Genomic DNA, 11,258 nt, shown 5'->3' on the forward strand with positions numbered 1-11,258 from the left:
GCCGCCCTGCCGCCCGCCGCCCGCTGGCCCTGCCTGCCGTCCTCCGGCCCTTGCCCGCCGCCCGCTGGCCCTGCCCTTGCCCGCCGCCCATCGTGGGAGAAGAAGAAGGAAGAAGAAAAAGGAAGAAGAAGAAGAAAGAAAAAGGAAAAAGGAAGAAGAAGAAAGAAGGAAGAAGAAAACAAAAGAAAAACAGAAGAAAAACAAGAAAAAGGAAGAAAAAAGGAAAAAGGAAGAAAAAAAGAAAAAGGAAGAAAACAACAGAAGAAAAAAAGAAAGAAGAAAAAAAAGGAAGAAGAAAAAAAGAAAGAACTTTTAAAATTAAATACGTGAAAATACGTGAAAGAATTTTTTGTGTCTAATAAAATCAATTTTTTGAAATACACGAATAAAAGAGTGTGGCCAGCACCCCCCGCCCTGCACATGGGCCGAAAGAGATGCAGCTCGGGTGCAGCATGAAGATCATCCAGCGGATCTCGGAAGCCAGCAGCGGAGAAGCAGCGTGGCTTCCACGGAGGCCCCACTGGCTGGTGCAGATGCACCGACGATTGAAATTACTGCACCGGAGCCTCTGGTGGTCCAAATTACTGCACCGGAGCCTCTGGTGGTCGAAATTACTTCACCGGAGCCTCCTCGCTACCCCGTGGACGATATAAAGGAGATGAAAGAATGTCATCTGTATTATCCTATCGGGAACATGTCCATGAAGGTAGCCATCGGCAGTGCTTTACCATGTTTACCTGGAGCACTCCACCACAACAACCCCATTCAAGATGGCTATGCTGGTGTCACGGTGGAGGACATAGTCCAAGGGTTTGAGGACCTGGAGATTGACATTGCTACACCTGAAGGGGAGAAAAGACTTGGAGATGTCAAGCGCCATTTCATTCTATGGCAAAAGAAGTTTATCAAGTTTCCAGGCGAGGCGCCAAGGACAACAAGTCCACCCCCCTACGGTGGTGGTGGTGGCGGTGGCGGCGGTGGTGGTGGTGGTGGTGGTGGTGGTGGTGGCGGTTCACCTACACCTCCGTCACGTCAGCCGACGCCGCCCCCCAGTCCACAACGTCCGGCGGGTGATCAGCCGCCGCCCCCCAGTCCTCGTCCGGCGGGTGATCAGACGCCGCCCCCCAATCCACCTCCGGCAAAGAAGCAGAAGCAGTCCTGGATTATTAACCCGGACCCTTATGTACCTAAGACCACAAAGGTACCGGAGCCATCACTGAAGCCTCTCCCCACAAGGCCTTGGGAACGTAGTGCCGAGGAAGTCGACGCGGCCGCGGCTGCTGATTTGGAGAAATGGAAGGCGGACTGCAAGAAGAAAACAGAGCCCGAGCCCAAGCCAGTATTTTCTGATGAGCAAAAGAAGTGGGCTAAGTCATTTTTGAGCACACCGTCCCAAGCCGCGAAGAATATGCCTAACGACTATGCACGTGAACTTCGCAGGCAGGCACTCATGTTCAAGGAGAACAAAGAGCGGGAGAAGGCCGAAAGTAAAAAAAGCGGGAAACAAGTTGCCCAGCTCGGGGAACAAAGTAAACAATCGATTGCCCCGCTTATAGTGGAAGCCTTCTGTCCTGATGCCCCCGAGATCATACAAGCTGCGGCAGCACAGGGATTGACTGTAACGAGTGCCAGAGAACAAGCGGCCAACTTAGGTATTACTCTTCGTGAACTGTTAGGCCTTGATGAGGCGCCAGTGAAGGAGGTAGTAATTACATATGTCAAGAATGGGCCTCTCGTCGAGCCTGCGGAGGAAAAGGATCTACCTCCACAAATGAAAGGTCTGCTGAAATGGTACAAGGGTTACATAAAAAATAAAAACGCCAAAGAATATATTTATGCGGAAGTTAGACATGAGCATCACTTCAAACATTACTATGTACAAATTGAACTGAGTGAATTGTTCCAGCTTTTCAATCTGCGCGAGCTCGATAAATCTATCATCAGTTGCTACGTTCTGTAAGTGATTTATTAATTTCTACCCCATCTCGTTCATATTGCCTGCACTATATATATGTCCTAACTATATTGTTGTGTCCACTATTATACATGCAGAATGAAGATTAAGGAATGCAGAGTAAGGAACATCCATGATGTTGGGTTCATTGACCCACACATCGTTAATGGACATGTGTTGGAGCGTTACCCCGCCGACGTGGAGGCAGACCTGTGGCAGTTTCTTACAAAGCAGGAACTCAAAAGTGATATTCTATTTACTTACCATTTTGAGTGAGTGTTTCTGTCTTGAGCACATTCACTTTTGTTTACTCCATGCATGGTATGTGGCCGGCTAATCGATGAGTTATGCATGACGTACTGTGCATGTATCGTGTCCGCAGGTTCCACTGGATTCTGCTAGTAATTAAAGTTAACACCTCAGAATGTCTCGTCCACGACTCTGTGAATATGGATCCAAAGCTTTGGGGCGGCATGAGAAGAATGCTGCAGAAGTAATTATTTTCATTCATTTGCGCTCTATATCGATCGGCCTATTTCGTTCATTTCCTAATATCAAGTAACTAATTAATAACTCTCTTGTTCATTTAATTTTCTTTGCCTCGTAGGGTTTGGAGACGGTTCGTAGATACAAAGGTCGGTGAATTCAAAAAAGAGCTAGAATTCAAAATGTTAAAGGCTAAGAATGCTGGGGATATTCAGCCACCGGAGACCAATCTATGTGGATACTATGTCTGTGAGATGATCCGGAGATACACCTCTGAGCAGGTTCCGAGTGATACCAATGCTAAGAGGAATAACCTCCGGTGGATGCTTAGTCCAGAAGCTCGCTTCCGACCACTTCAAGAGGAACTAGCTGGATGGTTCAGCAGGGAAGTCCTCCATCCTAAAGGAGAACACTATTACGAGGACGTAGAACTTTATATGCATTAAATCATGTATGGAAACTTGTTCAAAATTGTATATGGTCATCCGATGATATTGAATATATATTGTATATTCCTCTTGAATTCTTTTTGGTTCTAATTTCAAATTTATTTGAAATTGTACATTCATATGCATGTATGTAGTACCGTAGAATATATGAAACTCCTTCAAAATTAAAATAAAGCACAAAAGAAATAAAACAATACAAATTAAACAGAAAACAGGTTTAAGGGGGGGGGGCTAAAACCCTAAACCTGCAGCGGCCTTTAGTCGCGGTTGGCCAGAAGAACCGCGACTAAAGGTCCTCCGCCCCGACGGCCACCTGGCGCCCACGTGGACGGGCCTTTAGTCGCGGTTCTTAAGCAACCGCGACTAAAGGGGGGGGGCCTTTAGTCGCGCCCGGTCGGTCGCGGTTGCGCAACCGCGACTAATGGCAGTTGCGAACCGCGACCAAAGGCCTTTTTTCCACCAGTGTCTGATTGCATCCAGCTGATATCGCTGAACCACACAAGTCTCGTCGAATCATGTACGACGCCGCTAGCCCTTCCAGCCGCACGCCTGCTTGGACTGCGTGACCGCGTCCTCCGTCCGGACCGCACTTGGCCCAGCTGCCAGCTGCGTTGCTGCAGGCCACGTCCTGACCTCCCCGACTCCGAGTATCTTTCAACTTGGCGTTGTTCACACGATAGTGACGTTACGTCGTCTCTTCCGATCTCGACAGCTGATTCTTCCACGATATCTTCACCTCTAGATCAACTAAATAACCGCCTCATAACCTAGCTCATGATACCACTTGTTAGAATAAATCCAAGGCATACCGTCGATCATCCGAGGACCAAGCAATCACACGAGCACGACACCGAGATTTGTTAACGAGGTTCATCAATATGGCTACATCCCCGGGGCCTGACTACGGGCGCTCCTTCCCGTGACACCGTCACAATACCGCACCCGGTTGCCTTGGACGCTGGCACACGCCGTCGGCTTCCCCTGCGTTCCGGTGCTATTATGTTGGCATATGTTACATCGTGTGTCTATCCCCGCTATATATGAGAGGCCTAGGATACAGGTGTCCTACTAGGACACGACTCCACATCCTATGTAAACACAATACAACTACAAGTCCAACTGTAACCTACCTTGTACACAATATTCGACACAACTCTAACACTCATCATCGGACGAGGAATCGTCAGAGTTGCAAAAGAAATTGTGGGAAAAGAACTCGTCGGCGGAGTCTATTTTGTACCTTGGCAAACTGTCGAACAGCTTGCGGGCGTCGACGAAGGAGCTGGCCGGTGAAGAGACACGCGCCTCCCTTAGACCAGGTGGCTGGCCTGTAGGCGTCTGACGACCATGCCAACATCCTACGAGGGTGCCGGCGTCAGGACGAAGGAGTTGGCCGGAGCGGCGAGGCGGTTCCTGCTCGCGCCGGCGGCGGGTGGTAGGTGTGGAAGCTTCGGTGCCCCGACGGCAAGACGGTGGTTGGGGCGACGTGGGAGGTGGCTGCGTTGGGAGGAGGTGTGTCGGCACCGGCTACTGGTAGAGGCATCGAAAATGGGCGGCGACACGGCGGAGACGATAGAGGGTTTGCTGTCGATATGGGGTGGGAGAGGATGGCCAATGTGTCACCGACTAGCGGGCCAGGGGGAGAAGTAGGCGGGCGCGTGTGCGTTCGTTTTGTGTCCGCGCGGACGCAAATGAGGCTTAAAATTAGACCAAAAATGGATTGACAGGCGGACGAAAAGCGGACGCGCATCCGTTTGGGTTGACACGTTGAGCCGACTTCTCTATTCACGCCAACTCAAACGAATGCGTGCAGATGAAATGGTTCGACACGTTGAAATTGCTCTTAGACCTCAAAATCAATAGTTAAAGGACAGGATGCCTTGCATCTCATTCATACGTCTTAACTTATGCTTTGCACGTCATTTACAGAAGACAAAAGACATGATGTACAATAGAATATCTTAGGTTGTACTTAGGTTAACTTATAAATTTTTATGGATTATTGTACTCCTTCAAATTCATATTAATTATCGCTGATTTAGTATAAAGTTGTACTAAATTAGCAACAAATAATATTAGTTATTATTGATTTAGTAGAAACATATAACTAAGAGATGACATCTTGCGCAAGAAGTAGAATTGTTTTATCATGTCACCAAAAGATATCTCTTATTTAAAGTAGTCAATTTATTTTTTTCACTTTTTTCTCTTTCAAATTAGCAATTATCCAGTATTGTTAAAATATCAGCATTGTACATGCCTTGATACCCAGTGCAAAAGTTTTTCATCTCTCCGAGGACAACTGACACCCATGTCTTAAGGATACCCATTTTACTTTCCATCTCTTCCGGCAAAATGCAAAAGTTTCGAGATAGACAGGCAAATCAAACGATAAAGAAGGAAATCAACATAGGAACTACGAAAAAAACACTCTAACTCGAAAGGGGAAAAACCACGGGCAATCAAGAAGAGGTTACAAACGTCAGGATTTACAACTGATCAATTTATTTTATGCGGCAGCTTACGAAGGTTATATAACATATGCGACCTACATCAATATTGTACTGCTTCAGGCCAAGCCTACCGGCGACCTACGTGTACCGCTTCGGGCCAAGCCTACCGGCGACGAGCCTTGCTCCACTCGCTCGTCAGAAGTTAGCCTCCATCTTTATACTTGAATTTGGATCACAACATAACATTTTCCATCCCTTCGGGATGGTGTGGGAGTTTTTGTGATATTTTCTCTCCACACACAATGGAATAGGTGGTTTGTGCTTTTATTTCTAGATTCATTTTTTTAAATTAAAATATTTTCTAGAAGCTTCTCTTTTTTCAACCCCATTTCATTGATATACACGCAGGTACGAGAAAGCAAAAAAAAGTAATCTAGATCATAGCGAATAGCTCTAACCTTTCCTCGGGGAGGGAAGGGAGATATAAGCATAGCGATAGCGATATCTTTTGATAGAAGCCTCGTGACTTGCATCTAAATTATGAAGCTTTTTCGCCATTTTGTTTCTTGCGTCAATATCTTTGAAATTATATCTCATGTGATACGTTTGAATGAACTTTTTTGGACAAAATCTATGCTCCCAACTAGAACTAACCTGGTGCACCCCAATGCCCCTCCCCTTCCTGTGAGGGGTGCCGACGGACCCATTAGGTTTTTTTTGGTGCCGACGGACCCATTAGGTTTGTCTAGGGTGTCGAGGACTATTGAATTTTTTACAAGATCAAGATGGACAAAGAGGCTTTTAGAAGATTGAAGGTGCGGAAAGCCGTAGCGAGGTGTGCAGGAAAGCGGACGTCAACACCTTGTCGGCTCATCAACACATGTACGTGAAGGTAAGGAGCACTACTAGAAAAAGGGCTATAGCTAATATGGACATTAATAGTGCACCATGTATGTGGTGCGCCACTGCTATATAGCAATGACGCACCAAATAAAGGTGTGCCATTAGTGTCCTCATTACTAATGGTACACCAGACATACGGTGCACCATTACTAGCAAATTTTATTTTCTTTTATTTTTCCAAAACTATTAATGGCGCACTAGGGCACAACGCGCCATTACTAGTTTTAACTAGTAATGGCGCACCACACGCTCCGTGCGCCAGTACAAACAATTTTTTTTACTTTTTTTTTCAAAACTAGTAATGCCGCACCTTTGTGAAGTGCGCCATTACTAGTTCAAACTAGTAATGGTGCACCACAACCACGGTGCGCCACTACTAACAATTATATTATTTTTTTGCAAAACTAGTAATGGCGCACCCCTAACTGGTGCGCCATTAGTAACCAGGGTTACTAATGGCGCATTTTTAGGTGATGCGCCACTAATAACCTGAGACCAGCTAGATATTTTGGACAATCACCTACCACACTCACTTTCCCTACTTCATTCTCTCCACCTCCTCCTCCAAGCTTGTCTCGGCTGCCTCCTCCTCCTCACCTCATTTGCACCATAGATTCACCCAAATTAAGTGGTCAAATTACCTTTTTTTGATAGATAAGTAAGGGGAAAGCTTTCTTTATGTTGTAGATCTACTTTTTTCTCCCTCCAACAACGTTCACATACATGTTTTATGGCCTAGCTAGATCTACGTATGTTTGTGGTGTTGCATATGTTTGTGGTGTTGCATATATGTTTGTGTTTGCAGGTACCGGTATTTGAAATGCGATAGTTGCCAATATTTTGCCAGAATGTTGATTCATTTCTGTTTCGGTGAGAATTTGGCACTATGCATTCTTTTTTGTCCTATTTTTAGGCAAAGTCATGCCAAATTTTTTCTTGGTTTTAAAATATCATTTTGCTCTACCCCGCAGGCGACCATGGTCCGCACGGTGACCGAAGGCATCGTGAATTGGTTTTTGAGCTCCGCGAAGGACGAGATGCTTCAAAAGAACGAGACGGAGTTAAGATGTCCGTGTCGAAGATGCAAGCTGAAGAGCCTTATTGCGGACCCGGATTCCGGACAGGTGCGGGACCACCTCCTCTTGCGTGGTTTCATGGATGGCTATCGGTGGCAAGATGATGAAGATGACTATGAAGTCATTCATGGGGGCGGGAAAGAAATAAGGAAGGGTAGCAAGACAACCACCGCGGCGAGGGCGGGCGAGAAGACGAAGAATCTCGAGGACATGATCATGACGGTGATGCTGTACACAGTCATCATGTAGAAGATGCCGGACATGATGATGAGGAAGATCAAGATGAAGGGCATGATCATGAAGATGAAGATGCCGGAGCAGACGACGATGGACCATCGATGGGCTGGGTGCAGGACCCTCATATTCAAGAGCTTCTTCTCAAGCAGACGGATAATGCAAGAGCTGCCGCCCGAGAGAAAGCCAAGCTGGATCAACTGGAGATAGACGCGGTTACTCCATTGTATGAAGGATGCAGGCCCGAGGATACCCGCCTGAAAGTAACGCTCATGGCTCTGGAGATGAAGGTAAAACACAAAATGACCGACACATGCTTCAACAAGAACATGTCATTCTGGCACGAACGTCTTCCCAAGGGGAACAAGTGCCTGACCAGTTTCGAGGAGGCGAAGAAAATCGTGTGTCCTCTGGATTTACCGCACGTGAAATACCATGTGTGCATGAACAACTGCATCATTTATCGGGACGAGCACGCGGAGTCTACCATATGTCCGGTGTGCGGCGTCACTCGATACAAGAAGAGGAAGAAAGCTCCTCGAAAAGTGGTGTGGTACTTTCCGATCACTCCTCGTCCGCAGCGGTATTTCATGGACCCTAAGCTAGCAAAGCTCCTATGTTGGCACGCGAATAGGGAGGAGAAGAAGCAAATAGATGACGGAAATGATCCGGAGATAAATAAAAAAGACAAGATGCTGAGTCACCCTAAGGATGCGAGCCAGTCGCAAGCGTTGAACTTCGGACACCCAGAATTTTGGGCCGATCCAAGGAACATCGTGCTGGGCGTGAGCACCGATGGAGTCAATCCGTTTGGCAGCCAGAGAAGCACACATAGCACCTGGCCTGTGTTTGTGTGGATGTACAACCTTCTCCCTAGTTGTGCATGAAGAGGAAGTACATTCACATGAGTATGCTAATTGAAGGGCCGAAACAACCAGGGAACGGCATCAATATGTATATGGGGCTGCTGAAAGAGGAGCCAGACACACTATGGAAAACGCCAGCCAATACGTGGGACGCCGCAGAGAAAGAATATTTCCCTATGAGAGCCGCACTGCTCACGACGGTGCACGACTATCTCGGTTACGGATATCTCGCGGGGCAGGTGGTCCACGGATTTTCTGGATGTGTCAGGTGCATGGATGACACAATGTATCGCCAGCTAGATAGAGATCCCGGGTCTTCAAAAACTGTGTTCATGGGACATCGAAGGTGGCTTCGCAATGATGACCCATGGAGAAAACACAAGGATCTGTTCGATGGTGAAGCCGAACCCCGAAGACGCCCGCGTATGAGGAGCAGCGAGGAAATAGACGAGCTGTTGAAAAATTGGAAAGATTGCCCACTGCCGGGAAAGAAGCAAAAGGCGCCAGAGCTGGGAAAGAAGCGAAAGGCACCAGAGCCGCTGCTGAAGGTATGGAAAACGAGGTCTATTTTCTGGGACTTGCCGTACTGGAAGATCCACCGTGTGCCTCACAGCCTTGATGTCATGCATATCACGAAGAACGTGTGCGAGAGTCTGCTTGGTACCCTGCTCAACATGGCAGAGAGGACCAAAGATGGGCCGAAAGCAAGGGCAGACTTGAAATCAATGGGCATCAGGGAGGAGCTTCACGCTAATGATGATGAGGCGAAGCAGGACACGGAAAGTTGTCACAAAGGCGAAAAGGCCAAGAAGACTGGAAATGACTACCCTCCCGCGTGCTTCACTCTAAGTCAGGAGGAGATCGAGCAGTTTTTCACCTGCCTCGTAGGAGTAAAACCTTACGGTTACGCGGGGAAGATAAGCAGATACCTAGACTCAGCGAAGCAGAAGTTCAGCGGGATGAAGTCTCACGACTGTCACGTGCTGATGACGCAGATACTTCCAGTTGCAATCCGTAGGATCATGGACGCGCACGTCCGTGAAACGCTATTTGGCATATGCAACTTTTTCGACGTCATCTCTCGGAAGTCGGTTGGCGTGAGGCAACTCAGAAGGCTACAGGAAGAGATCGTGGTGATACTATGCGAGCTTGAGATGTACTTCCTGCCCGCATTCTTCGATGTTATGGTGCATCTGCTAGTCCATATCGTGGAGGATATCATCCAACCCGGGCCGACGTTCCTGCACAGCATGATGCCGTTTGAAAGGATGAATTGTGTCATCAAAGGATACGTTCGCAACATGTCACGTCCAGAGGGAAGCATAGCCAGGGGCTTTCTGACCGAAGAGTGCATCTCCTACTGCATGAATTATCTAGGCATCGAGAACCCCGTTGGTCTACCCGTCAACAGGCACCTCGGCAGGCTCGCTGGATGGGGTCACCATGATGGTCGCCGCAAAATGCATGTCGACTTCGAGGGTCGACTCGCCGACTTTGAAAGAGCAAACCTAGTCGCGCTACAACACATAGACGTGGTCGATCCTTGGGTGGTAGAGCACAAAATCTTTATTGAGAAGACGTACAATGACTGAGGCCAACAGAGGATGGACGAAGATATAATCAAAGAGCACAACTCATGTTTCACGCGTTTGTTCAAGGAGAAGCTTCTGTCGTACCCTTTACATGAGGATTCTTCCGCGAAAAAAAACTCATATTCGCCTTGTCACAGGGCGCCGAGCACAACCTGATAACCTATGAGGCGTACGATATCAATGGCTACACATTCTACACCGAGGACAAGGACATGAAGAGTGATGGTTATCAGAACTCCTGGGTAACGATGGAATCCTACACCAGTAACGAAAAGGACAGATACTATGGAAGGATCGGGGAGATCTGGGAGCTGAGCTACGCTGGAGAGAAGGTCCCGATGTTCCGTGTTAGATGGGCCAAGAGCGTCATAAAATAAGACCGGTATTTCACCACCATGGTTATACCCGAAGCCAAATCCAAGACCGCAGACGCAAACGTCACCGCAAAAAATGAGCCATGGGTACTGGCTTCCCAAGTGGACCAATGCTTCTTCATTACCGACCCGTCAAAGCCCAGTCGTGTTGTCGTGAGGAGAGGCAAAAGGAAGATCATCGGAATGGATGGAGTCGCCAATGAGCAAGACTTCGACAAGTACGGCGACCCGAAGATGGAACATGACGACGACGATAAAGTGTCATACACCACAAGAAGAAGCAGGACCACCCTACCTAAAGGACGTCCGTTCAATAGAAGAAATCCATTTGCGAAAAAGAAGGGCAAGAATATTGTGAAAAGATAGCTTAAATCGTAGTCTTCATTTCTCGATTGTATTTCGACATTTTGAAATGATATTTCTTCTGTTCTAGTCCTCATGAATATTTATTTATGTGTTTATTCTGGTATTGAATTTCTAACTCACAAAAAGTATTGAATTTGTTAATATTTTTTCATGGGCACATTTTGAATTCATGAATATTTTTTTCAAATTTGATGATATTTTTTCATGTTCATAAATATTTCATTGGCACGTTTTGAATTCATGAATATTTTTTCAAATTTGATGATATTTTTCATATTCATAAATGTTTTACCAATTCACAAATGAATGCAACTAAAAATCCAAAAAAACAAATTTGATGATATTTTCAAATAACAAATTTGATGATATTTTTTCATATTCATAAATATTTTCAAATAACAAATTTGATGATATTTTTTAAAAAATTATTACTATTTTTATAAAAAATTATTACTGTTTCATATTCATATTCATTTTCTAAAAAATATTAGATGCAACAAAAAAT

Source organism: Triticum aestivum, chromosome 5A, assembly GCF_018294505.1.
Source record: "Triticum aestivum cultivar Chinese Spring chromosome 5A, IWGSC CS RefSeq v2.1, whole genome shotgun sequence".
NCBI classification, from domain to species: Eukaryota; Viridiplantae; Streptophyta; class Magnoliopsida; order Poales; family Poaceae; genus Triticum; species Triticum aestivum.